Here is a 22,595-nt window from a genome sequence, read left to right on the forward strand (position 1 = left end):
GACTCCCTCCCTATCAGAATTATAAGGGAATTCTGCCTCTCTTTCCATATCCGTTCACACACAATGGCTCCTGTGGAGCATGGTTTAGTTTAATTAATTCCCTAGATTCGAATTCTGCAGTTGATCAAGACAACTGGGTATGGGGAAACATGAACTTAGTTTTACTCAAAGTCTGTTACCCTAACAAGGAGGGACTTCCCAAAAGAACAGGAACTGATCTAGAAAATGATGTATATGGATTAGGGAATTTCACGCTTAATCTCATGATCCTGAATGTTGAATCTGAAGCTGCACCAATTTTGCCCGCTATGTCAGTATTTCCAGTTAAAGGTGAATTATGTGTAAGAAAGAATGGTTCCATACATATGGGCCGTAGTAGATGCACCACTGTAATAGAATTCAGTGATCAAGGCAAGTCTACATTTAGAGCTTCTCGCCATTCCTACTTCATATGTGGTCAGACTGCATATATACGTTTGCCTCTAGATTGGGATGGTACCTGCTACATCGGATTCCTTTTGCCACCTGTTTTTCTAGCTCCTCCTGATTATCACAGAAATACTCATTTAGTACACAATAGAGAACGGAGAGATCTCCCAATAGTCGACTACACTGAGACAGCATGGGAAAAATACACAGATTTCAATAAAGGTCTCTTTCCCTATATAGGTACAGTTACCAATAGTAAGCTGATACGTAGATTAACAAGAACTCTTGAAGCAGTAGTGAACGAAACTATTTCCGCCTTAGGCAATTTAACAGAAGAGCAGTCTGCTATGCGGATTGTTGTGCTTCAAAATCGTCTTGTCCTTGACGTCATCCTGGCCGATAGGGGCGGAGCTTGTAGGGTCATCGGATCAAGCTGTTGCATTTTCATACCAGAAAATTCGCCATCTGTATATAAAGCCATAACTCGCCTTCATAAGATTGTAAGCCAGATACACCAGAATCCAGGCACCTGGACTTGGTCCGGTTGGTTTTGGAGTGTATTGTCAACCTTTGGATGGAGGGTCCTATCCTTCCTAGGTATTGGCTTTCTCATACTATTCAGTTGCTGCTTATGCCTACAATGTGGACCAGCTATTTGTGGTCTGTGTGCCACATCGTGTATTCCACCATCAAGATTTCATTCATTCCGGAAGAAGAAAGAAGAACAAATGATGCTATATGAACAGATCAACGGATTGATGAAGATTGATATCCCTTAAGGGCAAGTAGGGGACAAGGAGGGAATGTGGAAATATGGATTTTTATGATCAGTTATGTCCCCTATCTTGGACCCCAACGGTTTCATGTATAAATCACGAGTACATGTATGTTTCCTCCAGTTCCAGTTATGAAGACGCAAACACATGTGCGTCCACCGTCAACATGTCCTCTTTCAGATCCGCCATGAATGGGCCGGATATTCTATTCTTAAGTATGAAAGGCCACCGGCTTTATATGGTTCATTTATCCCATTTTACAGTCCAGGCGAGTAGGCCCTGATTCTGCCATTAAGCCTTTTCCTGCCTTCTGCCTCTGAAAGCTCCAGTTTGAGCTTGCATCTGTATCCATGAACTTTGTCCTACTCCCTGCGCGGCTAACGGTGCCTGACTCCAGCCTGTTGCCTGCCAAAAAACTGTATTTCACCTTCGAGATTATCTGCTCCGCTCCCCATCCAATGCATTCCTGTCTAGTAGTTTAAGTAAACATTCTTCCAACTACCGAGCAAAGGGCCCGGCTTCTCTGTCTTTATGCAAGTAATTCATAGCCCTGTTACTATGGAAGATTTCTGCCCTCGCATCTAGTGTAGACACTTAGACGCTTGTATACGCACTCACAGTCAGTATAGAATAGATTTTGTTCGAAAGACCTTTCTTTTTGGATAACATAGTTCTTTAAACATAGGATGTTAGATATGATTTGGGATTAGGTTGACTTGACCCCCCAGACTTCTGTCTCCACATGTAGAGCTAAATGTCAAGTCCCCTTCACCCCCTAGTTGCACGTCAATCACACGTCATGCTGCTGCGCGCGCATCTCTGCCAAGTATTTCTGCTGACATTGCGAAATTCTTTCATGGAACCACCCTATTGTGACATCATACCTGATGACGTTCTTTAAGTTACGCCCAGTTACAGCCACTTTAGTTACGCATGTATGTTTTATCTTTGTTATCAATTGTTACGCCTCCTGCATCTGTTTCACTGTAATGCCTATTGTATAAAAATGATTACTTGTCAATAAAGTATGTTCCTTCACTTCCTGAACCTTCCTGGTGATGGAATATGGAGTCCATCAATTCGAATTGATTTTGGAATAAAGCCCGTTCCGAACCTCTAATACCACGGATTCTGCCTCTTATTTTTCTGAGCTATTATTATTAATTTTCCGCATCAAATTAAGTTCCGGTAATTAAATTATTTACCACACTCTCCCTGTTTCTTCTCATCCCATCCCTGGTTCCTCTCATCCTCTCCCTATTTCTTCTCATCCCATCCTTGTTTCCTCTTATCCCATCCTTGTTTCCTCTCATCCCATACCTGTTTCTTCTCATTATCTCCCTATTTCTTCTAATTCCATCCCTTGCTATTCTCATCCCGTCTCTGGTTTTTCTCATCCTGTAGGAGAGTAGGATCTGCACTTATGTTGCCCCCACTTTTTTCTGATGTATACACTGGTTTCTGGCTATAGCCTGGCTGGGTCCCTGCTAATCAGGGCCCCAGTCTCTCTGTTCTCTTTAAACGACTTGGTGTGCATATTAGAATCACTAGTGATTGGATACTGTGATACCTTATGAGCCCCTACCAGTGGCTGCAGCATGTATTATGCCACCCCTGTGAAGCATTCTCAGTCTGACACCACAGGCCTGCTACTGCAGCCTGTGTGAGGTAGTGTTAGCACTCCTCACTGAGGTATAGGTTCCTTTATCTCACCATACACACACATATAAACCCCTATAGCGGTAATGCTAACTTTGGAATGACTGCATCAAAACATGTCGTGTTTAGTGTCAAACAACTTAGAATCATACCCCCACACCAGTAACTTGTGTGGGAGTATGATCCCATCCTTCTAGAGGGGATGACATGTACCCACTGTACTTAAACGGTAGAAATCTGAAAGAGCCCTGGCATCACAAAATCGATGCCACCAGCACAGACACTGGGCTGCCCTCCTGCTGCTGACCGAAACTCGCAGTGGAGGAAGCCCAACAAAAGGCATACTGTCACAGGGAGGTGTCACCACCTTCCAGACAGGATTTAGTGTATTGGGGCTGGGTGGGTGCACTCTTAAAGTTCTTTTGAAGTCCTGCCCTGGGGGAGCAGTAGGCTCCTCTGTGCATATGCCAGCTCAAACCAGTTCAGGGGCTGCCTGTTCCTGCTCTGGCACGAAACTGGACAAAGGGAAGTGGGTGTAACCACCCCCTACCCTGACCCTTCTAGAGGAGTGGTCATAGAGTTAGTCCCTCCCCTATCTTCACTATAAGATAGCAAGCATTGCCATTGCAAAGCAGATAACCCTGGATGACGCTCTCCAAAGAAGAATCCTGGCCCTTAGATGTTCCACTACCTTTGCAAGACAGAAGAATCTCCCTTGGAGTCAAGGGGTGACTCCGCTGCTTGGCAGGCACCAAAAACCTCAATCAATGGTTGAAAACTTTCCCGCTCCCGCCGGAGTTCGAAGTCCCTGCTGCCCCAGAAGTAGATTTTGTTACTTCTCAATGGCCATTGTGAGTACCCAGCAAAGCTGTGGCGAGTGGACCTGTGGTAAATATTTTAATTACCTGTACTATTTTTGATGCGGAAAAACTATTTAAGAATAACTCAGTAAAATGAGAGGCAGAATCCGTGGTATTAGAGGTTCTGAACGGGCTTTATTCCTTTACAATTCGAATTGTAGGCATCATATTCCATCACCACGGAGGTTCAGGAAGTGAAGGCAATACTTTATTGACAGGTAATCATTTTTATAGAAAAGGCATTACAGTGAAACAGATAGAGTAGGCGTAACAGCTGATAAGACAAAATAAAATATGCATGCGTAACTAGAATAGGCGTAACTAGAAAACGTCATTATACATGATGTCACAAGTGGGTGGATCCATAAGAGAATCTTGCAATGTCAGCAGAAATATTTGACAGGGATGCGCGCGCAGCCGCATGACGTGTGATTGACGTGCAACTAGGGGGTGAAGGAAACTTGGCATTTAGCTCTACATGTGGAGACAAAAGTCTGGAGGGTCAGGTCAACCTAATCCTAAATCATATCCAATATCCTATGTTTAAAGAACTGGGTTATCCAAAAGGGAAGGTCTCTCGTACGAAATCTATTCTATACTGCCTGTGAGTGCGTGTACAAGCGCCTAAGTGTCTACATGAGATGCGAGGGAGCAGAAATCTTCCATAGTAACAGGGGCTATGAATTACTTGCATGAAGACAGAGAAGCCGGGCCCCTTGCTCGGTAGCTGGAAGAATGTTTACTTAAACTACTAGACAGGAATGCATTGGATGAGGAGCGGAGCAGATAATCTTGAAGGTGAAATACAGTTTTTGGCAGGCAGACAGGCCGAGTCAGGCACTGTTAGCCGCGCAAGGAGTAAGGCAAAGTTCATGGATACAGATGCGAGCTCAGACTGGAGCTGTCAAAGGTAGAAGGCAGGAAAAAGCTTGATGGCAGAATCAGGGCCTACTCGCCTGGACTGTAAAATGGAGTAAATGAGCCACATAAAGCCGGTGGCCTTTCATACTTAGGAATGGAATATCCGGCCCATTCATGGTGGATCTGAAAGAGGACATGTTGACGGTGGACGCACATGTGTTTGCGTCTTCATAACTGGAACTGGAGGGAACATACATGTACTTGTAGCTTATACATGGAGTCGTTGGGGTCTAAGATAGGGGACATAACTGATCACAAAAATCCATATTTCCTCATTCCCTCCTTGTCCCCTACTGACCCTTAGGAGATATCAATCTTCATCAATCCATCGATCTGTTCATATAACATCATTTGTTCTTCTTTCTTCTTCCGGGATCTTGAATGAAAACTTGGTGGTGGAATACACGATGTGGCACACAAACCACAAATCGCTGGTCCACATTGTAGGCATAAGCAGCAACTGAATAGTATGAGAAAGCCAATACCTAGGAAGGATAGGATCCTCCATCCCCAGGCTGACAACACGCTCCAAAACCAACCGGACCAAGTCCAGGTGCCTGGATTCTGGTGTATCTGGCTTACAATTTTATGAAGGCGAGTTATAGCTTTATATACAGATGGCGAATTTTCTGGGATGAATACACAGCAACTTGATCCGATGACCCTACAAGCTCCGCCCCTATCAGCCAGGATGACGTCAAGGACAAGACGATTTTGAAGAACAACAATCCGCATCGCAGACTGCTCCTCTGTTAAGTTGCCTAAGGCGGAAGTAGTTTCGTTTACTACTGCTTCGAGGGTTCTAGTTAATCTACGTATCAGCTTACTATTAGTAACTGTACCTATATAAGGAAAGAAACCTTTATTAAAATCTGTATATTTTTCCCATGCCGTTTCAGTGTAGTCGACAATTGGGAGATCTCTCCGTTCTCTATTGTGTACTAAATGACTATTTCTGTGATAATCAGGAGGGGCTAGGAAAACAGGTGGCAAAAGGAATGCGATGTAACAGGTACCATCCCAATCTAAAGGCAAACGTATATATGCGGTCTGACCACATACAAAGTAGGAATGACGGGAAGCTCTGAATGTAGACTTGCCTTGATCACTGAATTCTATTACAGTGGTGCATTTACTATGGCCCATATGTATTGAACCATTCTTTCTTACACACAATTCACCTTTAACTGGAAATACTGACATGGCGGGCAAAATTGGTGCAGCTTCGGATTCAACATTCAGGATCATGAGATTAAGTGTAAAATTACCTAATCCATATACTTCATTTTCTAGATCAGTTCCTGTTCTTTTGGGAAGTACCTCTTTGTTAGGGTAGCAGACTTTGAGTAAAACTAGGTTCAGGTTTCCCCATTCCCAATTGTCTTGATAAACTACTGAATTTGAATCTAAGGAATTAATTAAACTAAACCATGCTCCACAGGAGCCATTGTGTGTGAACGGATATGGAAAGAGAGGCAGAACTCCCTTATAATTCTGATAGGGAGGAAGTCGGCCACATATCCAACAATTGGTAGCATTGCTGGTCTGATGGGAATGATGTAACATACTAATGAAAGTGTTATTTCGCAGCGCAAATCTATAGGACAACTCATGCGGGGGTAATTCGCTAAAAGAATGTTCAGCAGTGACATTGTAAGCACGTTTAGAAACAGGGTAATATATGTGCAACAGTATACTTGCAGCGATGATCAGAAGACTTAAGAAAAACAAAATTAATAATGTTACTGTGCAATGACTACGCAGTGATTTACAATACGCATGCTTTTTCAGCTTCACCTGTCGATATTTTTCTCTATTCAGGTCTAGAGGATACATGTCAGAGACAAATTCAACCGATTCACCTTGGAGAGTACTTAAACAATCAAATTGCCTGACTTGCTAGACCTTAGTTTTAGTTTATATAGTTCTGTATCGGATTGTTCAACCAAGGGGAGTTTTGAATCAATCGGTGAAGAAATGCAAGGCGTAATGTTCACATCAGTAGGTAGTCCATGAAATTTCTTGATATGACTTGAGTGTAACCACCCTTTGCGACCTTCGACCTTCACGGCGGTTCTTGTGGTAAGCAGAACAAGTTGAGGCGATTTCCACCTAGGATCCAGCTGGGTCTTCCGGTCAAAATTCCGTACCAGCACTAGGTCCCCGGGAACCACGTCATGGGGTTTTACCTCAGTGTTATCGGGAAAGGCTGCAGCTACCAGTGAACGACAAGATTGTAGTGCAGACATCAAGGAAGCCAGGTAATCTGTCAGCATATTACAGTCAACATCAGTTATTTTACGAGGTATAGGCGTCCCCCACATATTTGGTGGTCTACCGAAGACCACTTCATACGGGGATAGCCCTGTTCGAGAATGTGCTACCATTCTCATGTAAAAGAGTGCAACTGGTAAGGCTACTACCCAATCGACACCTTTTTCTCTACATATTTTGGACAATCTAATTTTCAGAGTTTGATTATGGCGTTCCACGAGACCTGCTGCCTCGGGGTGTCGGACACAGTGAAACTTCCATTGGTAGCCTAACAAAAGTGAAACGTGTTTCATCAGTTCGGATGAGAACGGCTGGCCGTTATCTGAGTAGACAACACGTGGTAAACCATACCGTGGGAAGAATTCTCGAACTAACTGTTTGGCAGTAGTCGGGGCAGTGTAATCTGAAACCGGGTAGGCTTCGGTCCAACGGGAAAGAGCACAGACAACTACGAGAACATATTTGAATCATCGACATCGTTCCATCTGGATATAATCCATCTGGAGGACTTCAAAAGGGTGATCAGGAGGTTGAAATCCACCCTGCTCTACGGGAATGCTTTTACCTGGGTTAAACTGACAACAGATCATACAGGTACGAACTTTTTGTTTAGCTGCTGCTCGTAAATGTTTGTTGAACCAAATGTGTTGAATGCTGTCTAGCATAGCTTTCTCTCCTAGGTGCGCTGGACTATGTATTGTGTTAATGATAACTTGAACCATAGAGTCAGGAAGAAACCATATAGATTTTTCCTTCGTCATCCATCCTTGATCAGTTTGGATCCCTCCTAATTCAGTCCATTTCTTTATCTCGTCTGGTGTAGCATGTGTCTGTATGTCAATTACATCAAGAGCGGGATCCTTAACTGTCATGCAATGTGCTAATGTCGGAACTATTGTCTTTGTCACGTCAGTTGTGTGAGTTTGAGCAGTCTGTTTAGCTGTTCTGTCAGCTAGGTCATTGCCTTGAGAAATGATATCAGTAACTTTCGTATGGGCTTTACATTTCATAATCGAGATTGCAGTGGGTAGATGTATTGCATCTAATAAGGCATGAATGAGGGGTCCGTGCTGGATGTGGGCACCGTGAGAAGTTAAATAACCTCTCTCTCGCCACAGCACGCCGAAGTCATGGACGACTCCGAATGCATAACGTGAATCTGTGTATATGTTGACTTTCTTATTTGTGGCTTGGATACAGGCTTGTGTCAGAGCGACGAGCTCTGCTGCTTGAGCTGACAAAGTATTTATACAATTTGTTTCGATGACTTCAGTGTCTGTTGTGACTGCATAAGCGGCTACTAACTCTCCTGTACTTGTTCTCATGCATGATCCGTCTACATACAACGTCAGGTCTGGATCTAACAATGGAACATCTGTCAAGTCTTGTCTGGGTTTCGTCGTGATAGTAATAACTTCACTACAATCATGTGCTAGTGGGTCTGTTCCGTCTACTGGCAAAAGTGTGGCAGGATTTAATGTATTGCAACGTCTGATTTCTATGTGTGGCTGAAACAATGTCAATTCATAACCGGTAAGTCTCGCTATAGTCAAGTGTTGTGTTTGCGTTCGGTTCAAAAGAACCTCTACTGCATGTGGTACTTGTACTGTCAATGGATGTCCTAATACTATGGCATCGCTTTGTCTGATTGCTAAAGCTGTTGCTGCCACTGATTTCAGGCACGCAGGAAGAGCCTGAGCTACGGGATCTAATGTACTAGAGAAATAGGCACACGGTTTGTGTGATCCTGCTTGTTCCTGTGTGAGTACTGACAAGGCAGTACCTTCGCGTTCTGTAACAAAGAGTGTAAAATGTTTACTGTAACATGGTGTTGCTAAAACAGGTGCTTGACATAAAGCTTTCTTTAAGCTTTCAAAGGCTTGTGTATGTTCCTGAGTCCAAGGGAGGACAGTCGATGTGGCTGCCTCCTGTGTTGTTAGCTGAATGAGTGGTTTTGCTAGAAATGCCTATTGAGGGATCCACTGCCTACAGTATGAAGTGAGGCCTATAAAAGCCCGCACCTCCTTTTGTGTCTTGGGTATTGGCATGTTAGCAATTAACTGGATGCGATCAGGTGTAAGCTGTCTTCCCTCCTTGGACAGCGAGTGCCCAAGATAAACAACTTGCTGGACACAGAATTGCAGCTTAGAAGGGGACACCTTGTGCCCCTTTTCGGCCAGAAATTGTAAAACCGTCAGTGAGGCTTTTTCACATTCAGGTTCGCTTCGAGCGGTGATCAGCAGATCATCGACATACTGAAGCAGTGCAGTGTTGACTGGCATGTGTATACTGTCAAGTTCTCGTTTCAGTGCTTGGCTATAGATGCTGGGGCTTTCTGTGAATCCTTGAGGTGCGCGTGTGAATTTAAAGCTTCGTCCATTTAAACTGAATCCGAACAAGTATTGGCTTTCCGGATCTATTGGTACGCTGAAAAAGGCATTCTTAAGATCAATTACAGTAAAGAATGTTGCTTCGGAGTCAATGGCTGTCAGTAGTGAAGAAATGTCTGGGACCACGGGGTATTGTGGTACAATGCACTTATTTAATTCGCGCAGATCAATAACTAATCGATATACTGGCGGGGCTTTTGGATCAGTTCGTTTAAGAATCGGAATTATCGGGGAGTTACATACATTGGAGTCTGTTTCCACAACCACTCCTTGGGCAATAAGCTCGTCAATGATTTGCAGCAAAGCCACTACAGCATCTGGTGGTAACTTGTATTGTCGCATTCGTGGTAGTACCACTCCTGCCTTTAGTGTGACTCGATATGGTGTAATGTTCATGCAACCAACATCAGTGGGGCCTTGTGCCCATAAATGTGTAGGTAAATTCTGCAGTCGGTGATCCATATCTCTGGACACATAGTGCCCTTTGAAATCACGTAAAAATAGTCTTACTCCTTCCGGAGAACAACATATTATAGCTCCTAGAGCTTTCAATGTTTTTATACCTAACAGGTTTTCTGGACATGATTTAGTAAGCAATAAATCTGTAGTTCGTGTCAAGGGACCAATCGTAAGTGGAAGGGGTTGTGATACTTCATTAATGATGGGTTTTCCTGAAAAACCAAGGGAAATATTCTGTGAGCCTGAGAGGGGTGCCCCTGGAACTTCACTGCGTCGTATTGTTGTTCTGCTTGCCCCTGTATCAAGTAAAAATTTTCTATCTTGGCCTAATAGTTCACTATGTACATAAGGTCCCTCTTGATCTACAGGGACCTCGATAAGGGGTAAGCCAACTTCCCTCTCTAGGCTGTTTCATGAGTATCGTTGATAATCAGGATAGTCATATTGTGCATACTGGTACATCTGTCGTGTCGTTGTTTGTGTGGCAGCAATAGGCTGCGGTGGTGGAGCTGGCATGGACTGTTGTGGAGCTGGCATGGACTGTGCATGCTGCGGTGCTCCTTGTTGGTTCTGATCCTGTCTAAGTGGCCGTGGTCTTTCCTTTGTTATACCTGTGGCGATATTATGTTTTAAGACTGGACAATCGTGTATATAATGACCTGGCTGTTTACAATAGTTGCATGTCCCTTTTGTAGGACCCGCTGAATCACTGGACTGTGTCATACCCTTTTTATGACCGTCAGCTGGAACGGACTGGGCAACTAGCATTTTCATTTTCGTGTCTTTCATGCGTCTTTGTTCATGTTCTTGTTCCTCTCTAATTCTATTGTGGTGATATTGTAACATTTGTAACATTTGTGACGGGGTGTTACCTTGCCAGGTACTCTCGAATTTCAATACTCTATTCTTAACTTGGGGCAGGGAATTTTCAACTAATTTTGTCACAAACAGATGTGGATATGATTCGCTACTTGCTTTTATGCCACTATTTATACCAAAACATTTTTCAAATCGGGCATAGAAATCACTAGTGTCTTCATCTTGCTTTTGTTTACAGGCTGAGATTGCACCCCAGTCTTCCTTTTTCGTACTTAATAAACGTGGCAATACCTGTACTAGTAAACCTGGTAGTGTCTTAGTCTTTTCCCCAAGCCCTGAACCTGGACCTCGGCCTCCTCTTCTCCTTCTAATGCTGTCCAATCTATCTTTTGGTCCCCCACCTCCCAATCTTTTTCTTTGAGTTTTTCGTAAATGCCAGCAGGCATTAGTACTTTCAATATTTTCATAATGTCGGGATAGGTATATTCTCCCATGAGCAACATGTCTTTGATCTCACGGTGGAATCCCGCTGGATCTTTGTCATGACTGGGTACCACTTTCTTCATTTCTAATAATTCCATTTTAGATATGGGTGTGTATACAAATACACGTTTAAACTGATTGTCATCGCCTTTTATTGGGTGCACTTCGCGTAAGGGATTCTGTCTGTCCATATAATACGTCGTTCTTTCCTTGATGGGCAGTGAGACATGTTCCGGGCATACAAAAAGAATGTACTGGTTTCTGGATTCTAGTATTTCTCTAATTAAATCAGTACCTGAACCTCTCCATTTATTCGTGAGTAATTCAGTCAATATATCAGGTAAGTGACCAGGATCGGAGTGTTGGCCTTTATTTAATATAAGGAGTTGTTGAATCATGTAGATACCAGCTAAACGCTGTTCGTCTGGGGTAAGGTTCAAAAACGTGTGTGCTAGTGTATCATCACTATATTTTCCGGGACTGTCAACCCAATGAACGGCTGACCTGGCTAATTCTTGTTCGTCCATAGAATCGAGTATATGATACCCCCTTCGTTCTCGGAGTAATTTGTCAGCGGCTTGGAACAAATGTTCGGGAGACCTTATATTTATTATAGGGGTCTGGAAATTTCTGTTACTTTCTGGACGTGTTGGACGTATCGGATCATTAAAGCATCTAGTATTGTTACAAGATCTTCCTCTACCTACATAAGCCACTGTTTCTACTTGTCCTGTGGGCAGTTCTGATTCTTCCTCCTCCTCTCCGTTTTGTTCAGGCTGGTCTATCGCTAATCTTTCTTCGTGTATTCGTTCTACTTCTTTGCGGATCTTTCGGCACATAGCTACTATACTTGTCAGTTTATCATGTTTCCCTTCTGATATATTCTGACCCCATGTGACAAGTATTTGCATTTCTTCCGGATTTACCCCCGGCCGGTCTTGATTTCTGATTACACAGTTTATGAGGAAACGTAACAGTTGTCCCTGCACCTCCGCCTTCTGGTACTCCATGGCTCTGTTAATACTTTCAGGACCTCGCCCTGACTGGACAAAGTGATATATATTTTCTAAATGTGTCGTCATTCCTGGTAGCATCGCTAAATACATTGTAGCTCGTCTTATACGTAATGATGATAGCAGCATTTCGTCCCGTCTACCGGGCACAGGATCATATCTACAATCCACTAGAAGTTCCTTAAGCACGTCGGGAGTTGCTACTTTGGGCGTACGTTGATGTGCTAATTCTCTAAGGGAAAATTTATTTCCTCTGGGTGGCGTAGAAAAAATGTTTGTCGTACCTCCTGTGGCACCGTCTGAGGTGCTGGACGCGAAAGGATTTGTTGAATGTGAGACAGCAACCGTAGTTGCGGGAAAAGCGGTAGAAACAGATGTGTTCGTCGGAACGTGTGTCGGAGTTTGTTGTTGCGGAGATACAGACGGAGGGTCTTGGCGTTGAGTACCATCGGCAAGCGGTCTATGTGGTGCGGTATTAGCATACTCGGGAGCTGCGTCATCTAAATAAGAGGAAAGGAAAACATCTTCTGCGGTTCGGGGATGCCCTTTGGGATGTGCTTTTATCGGAAACAATGGAGGCGGCAAGTCTTTTGGTATTTCCGGAGTAGCCTTAGGTAACCCTTCGGCCAGAAGTGGATACATACCATTCATAAGGGCGTTTCTTTGTCTGTCTACTTGTTCTGATTTTACTCGGGTACCTTCCTCAATTAATAGATTTTCTCGGACTTTATTTGAATTCTCCTTACCCTTATCTTCCTGTCTGAGTGCTTTTTCTGTACGTCTATATGATTCTTTACGCCATAATTCGATGGCATCTTTCTGTGATTGTCTAGCTTTCTTTTTCCATAATTCTTCTTCTACTCTCATGATGCAATCTGCATCCCAGGTCCCAGCTGCGGGCCATCTCTGACTTTCTGGTAATTCCTTGGTGTAGTCCACCCATAAATCAAGAAATAATACGGCATCTAGGCCATGTTTATGATACATGAAGTACCCTGGAGTGTCCCTAGGAGGAATGGGAACAGCTTCTTCGAGTACCCCTTTTCTAGTTTTGATCTGTCTTAATTTCGAAAAGAGCGGCATTTTTAGAACTGGTTACTTAATATGGAAAACTTAATACAATAAACACAATAATGAACAGTCATTCACACCACAATATGTAGAACGTATTTAAAACATTTAACATTTAACATTTAACGAACAATGATAACTAATAGGAAACTTAATTACTGGCATAATACTTGACACTGACTAGGTAATACTGAATTATTATACAAGACTGACTAGATATACTGCTAAACAGTACAGATACACTGCTGAAACAGTGCAGACCGGATTTGTGTACCCAAACCCGTCTTGACCGGCACAGACTATGTGCACGTTAAAGTGCCTCCCCGGCAATGGTACTCACCGGGTAGCTCGGAACGGAAGGCCTCGGAATCTGAACAGGACTGGACTGGATCGGACTGAACTCGACTCGACGTGGAACTTCGGAACCTGGCGGGTCTCTGTATACCTCGGATCTTGCTCTCTCAGCTAGGCTCTGGTCGGGATACTCGTCTGGGTGTTAATCGCAGCCTCAGTTACCCCCGCTTGGCAGGAGGGAGATACAGGAAATCCTGCGGGTACGCGTTGTTGTCCGTCCAGCTGTGGCAGGAGACCGGGCCTGCAACGCACCTCCGGCGCGTGAGATGAGAAAGTGTCCCTGTTCGGGCGCCACTTTATGTGGTAAATATTTTAATTACCTGTACTATTTTTGATGCGGAAAAACTATTTAAGAATAACTCAGTAAAATGAGAGGCAGAATCCGTGGTATTAGAGGTTCTGAACGGGCTTTATTCCTTTACAATTCGAATTGTAGGCATCATATTCCATCACCACGGAGGTTCAGGAAGTGAAGGCAATACTTTATTGACAGGTAATCATTTTTATAGAAAAGGCATTACAGTGAAACAGATGCAGTAGGCGTAACAGCTGATAAGACAAAATAAAATATGCATGCGTAACTAGAATAGGCGTAACTAGAAAACGTCATTATACATGATGTCACAAGTGGGTGGATCCATAAGAGAATCTTGCAATGTCAGCAGAAATATTTGACAGGGATGCGCGCGCAGCCGCATGACGTGTGATTGACGTGCAACTAGGGGGTGAAGGAAACTTGGCATTTAGCTCTACATGTGGAGACAAAAGTCTGGAGGGTCAGGTCAACCTAATCCTAAATCATATCCAATATCCTATGTTTAAAGAACTGGGTTATCCAAAAGGGAAGGTCTCTCGTACGAAATCTATTCTATACTGCCTGTGAGTGCGTGTACAAGCGCCTAAGTGTCTACATGAGATGGGAGGGAGCAGAAATCTTCCATAGTAACAGGGGCTATGAATTACTTGCATGAAGACAGAGAAGCCGGGCCCCTTGCTCGGTAGCTGGAAGAATGTTTACTTAAACTACTAGACAGGAATGCATTGGATGAGGAGCGGAGCAGATAATCTTGAAGGTGAAATACAGTTTTTGGCAGGCAGACAGGCCGAGTCAGGCACCGTTAGCCGCGCAAGGAGTAAGGCAAAGTTCATGGATACAGATGCGAGCTCAGACTGGAGCTGTCAAAGGTAGAAGGCAGGAAAAAGCTTGATGGCAGAATCAGGGCCTACTCGCCTGGACTGTAAAATGGAGTAAATGAGCCACATAAAGCCGGTGGCCTTTCATACTTAGGAATGGAATATCCGGCCCATTCATGGTGGATCTGAAAGAGGACATGTTGACGGTGGACGCACATGTGTTTGCGTCTTCATAACTGGAACTGGAGGGAACATACATGTACTTGTAGCTTATACATGGAGTCGTTGGGGTCTAAGATAGGGGACATAACTGATCACAAAAATCCATATTTCCTCAGACCCCACGAGTGATGAGGAACAGCAATACCTGGGGACCGTGCACTATTGTCAAGTGCAAACCTTAAACAATGTTCTACGAACTTGTGCATTGGACCATTTGTGGCCCAGCCTCCAGCAGGTCTTGCCCCAAAAATCAGCTGCCTACCCCGTACCGAGTGACCGTGGCTCCTGTGAAGCATTTCCTGAGGAGGCATCTTTGTGATCACTTGCCCATTGGCTAGTTGGTCCCCCGAAGACTTTCTCATCAACTCAAAGATCTCTCCTGGTTGCTCTAGGCCTGCCCTCACTTACCCTTGCTGGGTGGGTCCATCAGCCTTGCTGGTCTGCACCATCGACTTTCTTCAGTCTACACAAGACTTTCAGTTGCCAAGGCTTGTTGGCTCCAATCCGGTTCACAATACCGTCATCAGCTGCAGACATTGTGGGACACTCCGAATCCAGCTGCTGGTCATCATCAATCCCTCCTGGACCTCGTGAGTAAAGAGTCAAAACACCATCGACGACCTGAATCGACGCAACATCAGTGGTCATCCATCTTGCTGGCCACCGGTCACTGGCAAGTGACCTTGAACACTGTCCCCTCAATTTTCAGGTCTTCTACATCTTCAATCCACCTTCGGATTTAACACTGCAGTAGTGAAGCCCCAGCGATTATCCACGCCCTATATGGTCCGGTACGCCCCTAGGGCTCCAGCCATATATGTGCTTAATTTATTGTGAAACGTTGACATTTTAATGTGTACCTGGCTTCTAATCTCATAAAGAGATTAGTAGAGTGTGTCTAGAAATAAATACATATATATTTGATATATATACCTGTGTGGTGTCCTTTCATTTGGTAATTCAAGAGATTATAAGGTAAAACAAGCTGCTTTACATTCCTCAGAGACTTAGCCTGAAGGCTGCTCTCCACAGCTACCACTAGGATAGCTTTCTTTAAAAGGTTGTCTTAAACCTATCTACCATAAGAGTCGATTTGGACTGGTGCAAGGTGGCCACTATAACTAGTGACCAGCACATGCCAGGCCAACTTCTCATACATCCCCACCCTGTTTCTTCTCATCTCCTCCCTGTTTCTTCTCATTCCTCCCTCGTTCTTCTCATCCCTTCCCTGGTTCTTCTCATCCCTAACTATTTCTTCTCATCCCATCCTTGTTTTCTCTCATCCCATCCCTGGTTCCTCTCATCCCCTACCTGTTTCTTCTCATCCCATCCTTGTTTCCTCTCATCCCATCCTTGTATCCTCTCATTCCCTCCCTGTTTCTTCTCATCTCAGATGAAATGCTGGTTTCCCAGAGTCCGGAAGGAGATTGAAGCAATGTGGAGGAAGATTACCGTATCGGAATTCACTCTGCTTTCGGCCATACCTCCGCTGAATATCCTGATGCCCTAATAAAGGTGATATTTGTGCCTACACCTACATAGTGAGCTGGGGATCGAAACACAAAATGGTGCCTACCCGACAAGCGCAATGAGATGGTCTCAATTGGCTGTAACGGCTCCGCCAAACTACGGGTTTCCACCCTCTTGCACAAAAACCAGCTGCTTCCTACAAGCGTCAAGGTAAATTGAAATCCTTCTGTTCAGTTTGACACAGTTTGGCACTATTTTCAACATCGACGCCTGTTTGCCTGACCCTCTAATGGCGGCGGTTTCGGGACTCGACAGATTGCTGTAATCTGAATATGCCCACCTTCACACGCTGGGTTTGCCCATGTTTTCTCCAATTTCGGCATTGGTATTGAGCAAACCAGTGGGAACAACACAAATGCCTGGTACCTCACTTCATGAACCCTATTTACGTGAACTGCAGACACTCTCTAGCTTAATACTGGCCCGCAAAATGGCGGCTATTAGCGAACGCTGATCCGATACCCATCAGTCAGTAAAGTTAGCTGCAAAGTGCTGAGACGCGATCTACCAATAGAGGAGCAATATAGGAGCTCTACCCCACTTTATACTCAATGCCATTCTAAAGGTGCGAGCATCTGCACTAACCTCTACCGTCAGCTGACAATTTCTACCATTCTCTCGTGGTAACCTGTCACTGCAAAACCGGATAGCAGTGACTCACCCGTGCCCTTCAAACAGCGCCCAGAACATCGGAACACCGACGGAGCTCTGAGGTGTGGAAATCGAGGCATTTACAGGCTGGGATAGCCTAGATTTCCGTGGAAAAGGCAGGCAGAGTACCCGACATCCCAGGTCAAACAGGATTACTTTAGAAGCAATCCCAGAGTCATTGGATGATCATCCAACTACTCTAGAAGTCATTTTCACATCATCAGACATCATCAAGCTCTTGAAGTCATCAGCAGAGTTTAGAAACTTCAGCTCGATGACTTGTGGATGACTTGAAAATGAGCATCTGATGACTTCACAAGGTGTGACTATTACTGATGACTTCAGGAGGATTTAAGAATGAGTATGCGATGACTTCACAAGGTGTGACTATTCCTGATGACTTCGGGAAGACTTAAGAATGAGTATGCGATGACTTCACAAGGTGTGACTATTCCTGATGACTTCGGGAAGACTTAAGAATGAGTATGCGATGACTTCACAAGGTGTGACTATTCCTGATGACTTCGGGAAGACTTAAGAATGAGTATGCGATGACTTCACAAGGTGTGACTATTCCTGATGACTTCAGGAGGATTTAAGAATGAGAATGTGATGACTTCATAAGATCCAATTGTGCTTGATGATTTGAAAATAAACATCCAAATCTCCACAAGCATCATTTCTTCTTAACATGATGAAATTGCTCCTTATGTTTTGAGAATGATTATACTTCTAGTGCAAGAGGTAAACACAACTAATCTTTTACCACTACTACCATCACCCCGCATACCAAGACAATGCAACTACCATTACGCGGCAATGCCATTACAACGCATGGCATTACAATGCATATGCATTTACCACACATGCTTTTACAACGAAATTTGTTGTAAATGCATGAATGGTAGAAGCATATGTGATTTATATGTAAGTATAAGGTATGTATAGGGTTTGGGTTTTGGAGTGTAGGGTTATATGTTTTGGGGTTCAGGGGTAATTTTAGGGTTAAGGAGTTTGGGGTGCTGGGGTATTTATAGGGTTCAGGGTGGGTTTAGGTTTTGGGGTGTCTGGGTATTTTTAGGGTTCAGGGTGGGTTTAGATTTTGGGGTGCAGGGGTATTTTTAGGGTTCAGGGTGGGTTTAGGTTTTGGGGTGCAGGTTTATTTTTAGTGGTCAGGAGAAATTTTAGGGTTAAGGGCATGTTTGGGTTTTGGGATGCTGGGGTATTTTTAGGGTTCAGGGTGGGTTTAGGTTTTAGGGTGCAGGGGTATTTTTAGGGTTTAGGTTTTGGGGTGCGGGTTTATTTTTAGTTGTCAGGGGTAGTTTAAGGGTTAAGGGCATGTTTGGGTTTTGGGCTGCCCAGGGTATTTTTGGGGTTCAGGGTGGGTTTAGGTTTTGGGGTGCAGGGGTATTTTTAGGGTTCAGGGTCGTTGTAGGTTTTGGGGTGCAGGTTTATTTTTAGTGGTCATGGCTAATTTTAGGGTTAAGGGTATGTTTGGGTTTTGGAGTGCTGGGGTATTTTTAGGGTTCAGGGTGGGTTTAGTTTTTGGGGTGCAGGGGTATTTTTAAGGTTTAGGTTTTGGGGTGCAGGTTTATTTTTAGTGGTCCGGGGTAGTTTTAGGGTTAAGGACATGTTTGGGTTTTGGGGTGCCCAGGGTATTTTTGGGGTTCAGGGTGGGTTTAGGTTTTGGGGTGCAGGGGTATTTTTAGGGTTCAGGGTCATTTTAGGTTTTGTGGTGCAGGTTTATTTTTAGTTGTTATGGGTAATTTTAGGGGTAAGGGTATGTTTGGGTTTTGGGGTGCTGGGGTATTTTTAGGGTTCAGGGTGGGTTTAGTTTTTGGGGTGCTGGGGTATTTTTAAGTGGCATGGTGGGTTAGGGTTTTGGGGTGTAGGGGAATTTTTAGGGTTCAGGGTGTGTTTGGGTTTAGAGGTGCTGGGGGATTTTTAGGGTTCAGAGTGGCTTTAGGTTTGGGGTGTAGTAGAAAATTTAGGGATCAGGGTGTGTTTTGTTTTTGCGGTGCTCAGGGTAATGTTAGTGTACAGGGTTCAGTTTAGGTTTTGGGGTGCTAGGGTAGTTTAAGGGTTCAGGGTGGGATTGGGGGTGCAGGGGTATTGTTAGTGGTCAGGGTGTGTTTTAGGGTTCAGGGTGGATTTGGGGTGCCAATGGTAATTTAAGATTTTAGTGGGCATGGGTATTGGGGTGGTATGGGTAATTTAACAATGTTAGGGGTGTTTAGTTATTGGGATAAAAAAGGCCTTTTTTGTTTTTAGTTGTTTTTAAAAAATAATTAAAATTAAATATATATATATACATATCATATTAAAAAATATATCTATATTTACCATAAACACTTTTACAAATTGTTTGGAACTCACCGTGCACGCCATTGCGTTGTCATGGCATGCGTGGTAAAGGCATATGCGGAGTAAAAGTTTGCGGTGTGATTATATCGCGTGGTTGTGCATTTTTATACAAAGGTGAAAAATTGCTTTGCAATTTTTAATAAACAAAAAGCGCAGAAATGGTGCTGTGCATGAATAGCAAAATGCATGCAGCGTTAAAGGTTGGAAATAGAATTTCACGCGCCTAAAAGTGGAAAGACTATGATGCCTCTATCATAGCTGCCAAGGTTTCAGAGTGCGTATGTGTGACATTTTCATATTTCACTGTCATTAGGAGTGACATTCAACGACTATGAGTGACACTTTCCTGGGAACAAAAATCAAACAATGAAGATGAGGGAAATATATAAATAACAGAAATTAGATCCATTTGAGCAACCAGAAACACTAAAAAAAGTCTCAATAAAGCTGCAAAGCACTAGAAATGGAAGGGCACCAAGCAACAAGAAACAGGGCGCTCTGGCACTAAGCAACATGAAACACAGGGCGCTCTGGCACTAAGCAGGCCACTTGTTACTAGCAGCAAGTCTCATCTTCCGTACTCACAACAATACCAGTGGCACTCGTTTTTGTGCCTCTCTGTCCTCTGTCCCTTTCGTTTTTCCCTCTTTTTTTTGTGCCTCTCTACGCCACTCGTTTTTCTCTCTTTTTCTGCGCCTTTCTGCCCTCTGCCCCTGTCGTTTTTGGTGCCCTTCTGCCCTCTGTGCAACTCGTTTTTGTGCCTTTCTGCCCTCTGTGCCACTCGTTTTGCTCTCTTTTTCTGTGCATTCCTGCCCTCTGCTCCTGTCTTTTTGGTGCCTCTCTGCCCTCTGTGCCACTCGTTTTTCTCTCTTTTTCTGTGCCTTTCTGCCCTCTGCTCCTGTCGTTTTTGGTGCCCTTCTGCCCTCTGCCACTTGTTTTTGTGTCCTGCCCTCTGTCCCTCTCGTTTTTCCCTCGTTTTTTGTGCCTCTCTGCGCCACTCGTTTTTCTCTCTTTTTCTGCGCCTTTCTGCCCTCTGCTCCTGTCGTTTTTGGTGCCCTTCTGCCCTCTGCCACTTGTTTTTGTGTCCTGCCCTCTGTCCCTCTCGTTTTGCTCTCTTTTTCTGTGTTTCCTTCCTCGATGCTGCCAGCACGATCTAGTCAATTTTGGTGACTATAACACTCTTGACTATTTGTGAGAGCCAAATTCTAATAAAGTTGGAGAGTTAAAAACAAATTTACAAGCATAGAAAAGAGTCAACTTAATTCTGAATACCATTGAAAATTGTGTGTTCATGGGATGGGCCACTTGTGCATTGGCACAATTTGGAGGTATCAATGAAGCTGAGCTAAACATTAGCCCGGGGGACTACTTTTGTCCTTCTTCAATTTCAAGTTCTTCATACCGGAAGTTGTACTCAGCCGGAAGTGGGTCTCAAGCAAGACCAGCGAGGCGAGGCGAGGGGAGATTAAGTGCTGGTGTGCCAAACCACCGACTATTGATTACCGGTGCCTTCTGGGCGTGTTTGCCGGAGAATGGAAGGGATATGCATTGCTGAATGTCGTCGGTATTTGTTTTTAGTAGAGTGGTTTATGGCTTGCCACCTTAATTTACACTTATGGGCTTCTTCCTCAACTGCGCTTTCAAAGGCGGGAATCTGTAATCATGCCGGCTGAAGAATGAGGCGCCAAAGGTGATGCGAGACCGAGCGGACTCTCGTTCAGCATCACATCACTGCAGTGAAACAGAGAGTGGGCAAGTATACATCAGGTAGTATTGGCGAAATGTACTACTAACCTGACTACTTTCCATGCTCTCCGTGTCACTGCAGCAGACGTGGGAGAACCCAAGATGTCCGGTAAGACTATGTTTGGGCTGCCAGTGGAGTAAACACGGAGTCCAAGCCTCCCAGCTGCTGAAAACTTACAAGGCCCAGTTATGGTGCAAAGCGGGATGGGGTATTAGTGCAAGACCAGTCTTGTATGTGCATTGTATCCTTGGTACCAGTGCAGCGTTTGAGTCATTCGTGGGTGAAAACAAAGTTGACCTTTCCCCTCTGCTTTTATGGACGAGTTCGCATTCAGGTTAAGGATAAAACGATCCTACTTTAAGCACATGGGAGGCTGCTAAGAAATATGCGTGCAATGTTAATAGGAATATTTTGAAAACGAGCACCCTCTTTCTAGGGTTACATAAATCAAGGTTAATTTGAATACAAGAAAAGCCTGCATTATGCGGCTGGCAGACAGTATAGTCATGAATCAGATCATGCTCTGTGCAGTGTATTATTCACACTTTTCGCCAAAATTAGGGCCATGCTATGCGTCTGAAATTTAGCAATGTCCACAAACATTTTGGCCACAAACAAGGTCTCCGTTCCCAGTACCCTCCGCCACAGTCGCGCCTTTTTCTTCTGTCCAGGGCTTTAAGTGGCACCGGCAGCTCTGAAGAAGCAGGTGCTGAGATTGGTCCCTATCGGACTCTACATTTTTTTGCCCTCGGGGTGAAAAAAAGCCAATTCTGCGGCAGTATACACTTTTGATTTTCTTGCAATTGTATATTGCGCGAACTTGACCCAAAGGTATTGGAGCGCTTCACATGGGTAATAGTTACATGACACAAATACATCAGTCCATATTATTTTTGGTAGGCACAGAGTTTAGTGATTTGCCTAGAATCACGGAATGGTGAGCATACGCTGTTGGACCCGGCCTCGTAGAATGGCCCTCCGTGCCTCCGCACCACCGAAACCTGGTACCTGCAGCCCAAGCACACGGCCCAGCCGACCCTCCCCACCAGGACACCCGCACCGACCTAGGACAACCCCGTCCATGGCCTCTCTCCTTTCGGCCACCCCGGGCCCGCATGCCCACTTCATGCACCAAGATGGCCGCCCGGCCCCAGCGCGACCCGGGCCTAGAGGCGCCACTCCGGCTGGAGGACATCACGCTTCCAGGGGATGAGAGAGGGAGGAGCAGTTTCTGTCGCACCTCTGAACTCCCCTGGGACGATGGGTTTCGATCGGCCCTCCGGCCTCCCTGCGGGCTGGCTCCGTGCCTGCTGGGTGTCTGGGACTCCTCCCGACCCGGCCCTGAAAGGATCAAAAGACAATAGCAGGAAATCCCGACAAGCGACCCCCAGGTGACAAGACCCCTGCCTGCACAGACTCCGGACATCAAAGAGGGGTCG

The sequence above is a fragment of the Triturus cristatus genome, chromosome 2_2, assembly GCF_964204655.1.
Source record: "Triturus cristatus chromosome 2_2, aTriCri1.1, whole genome shotgun sequence".
Taxonomy (NCBI): Eukaryota; Metazoa; Chordata; class Amphibia; order Caudata; family Salamandridae; genus Triturus; species Triturus cristatus.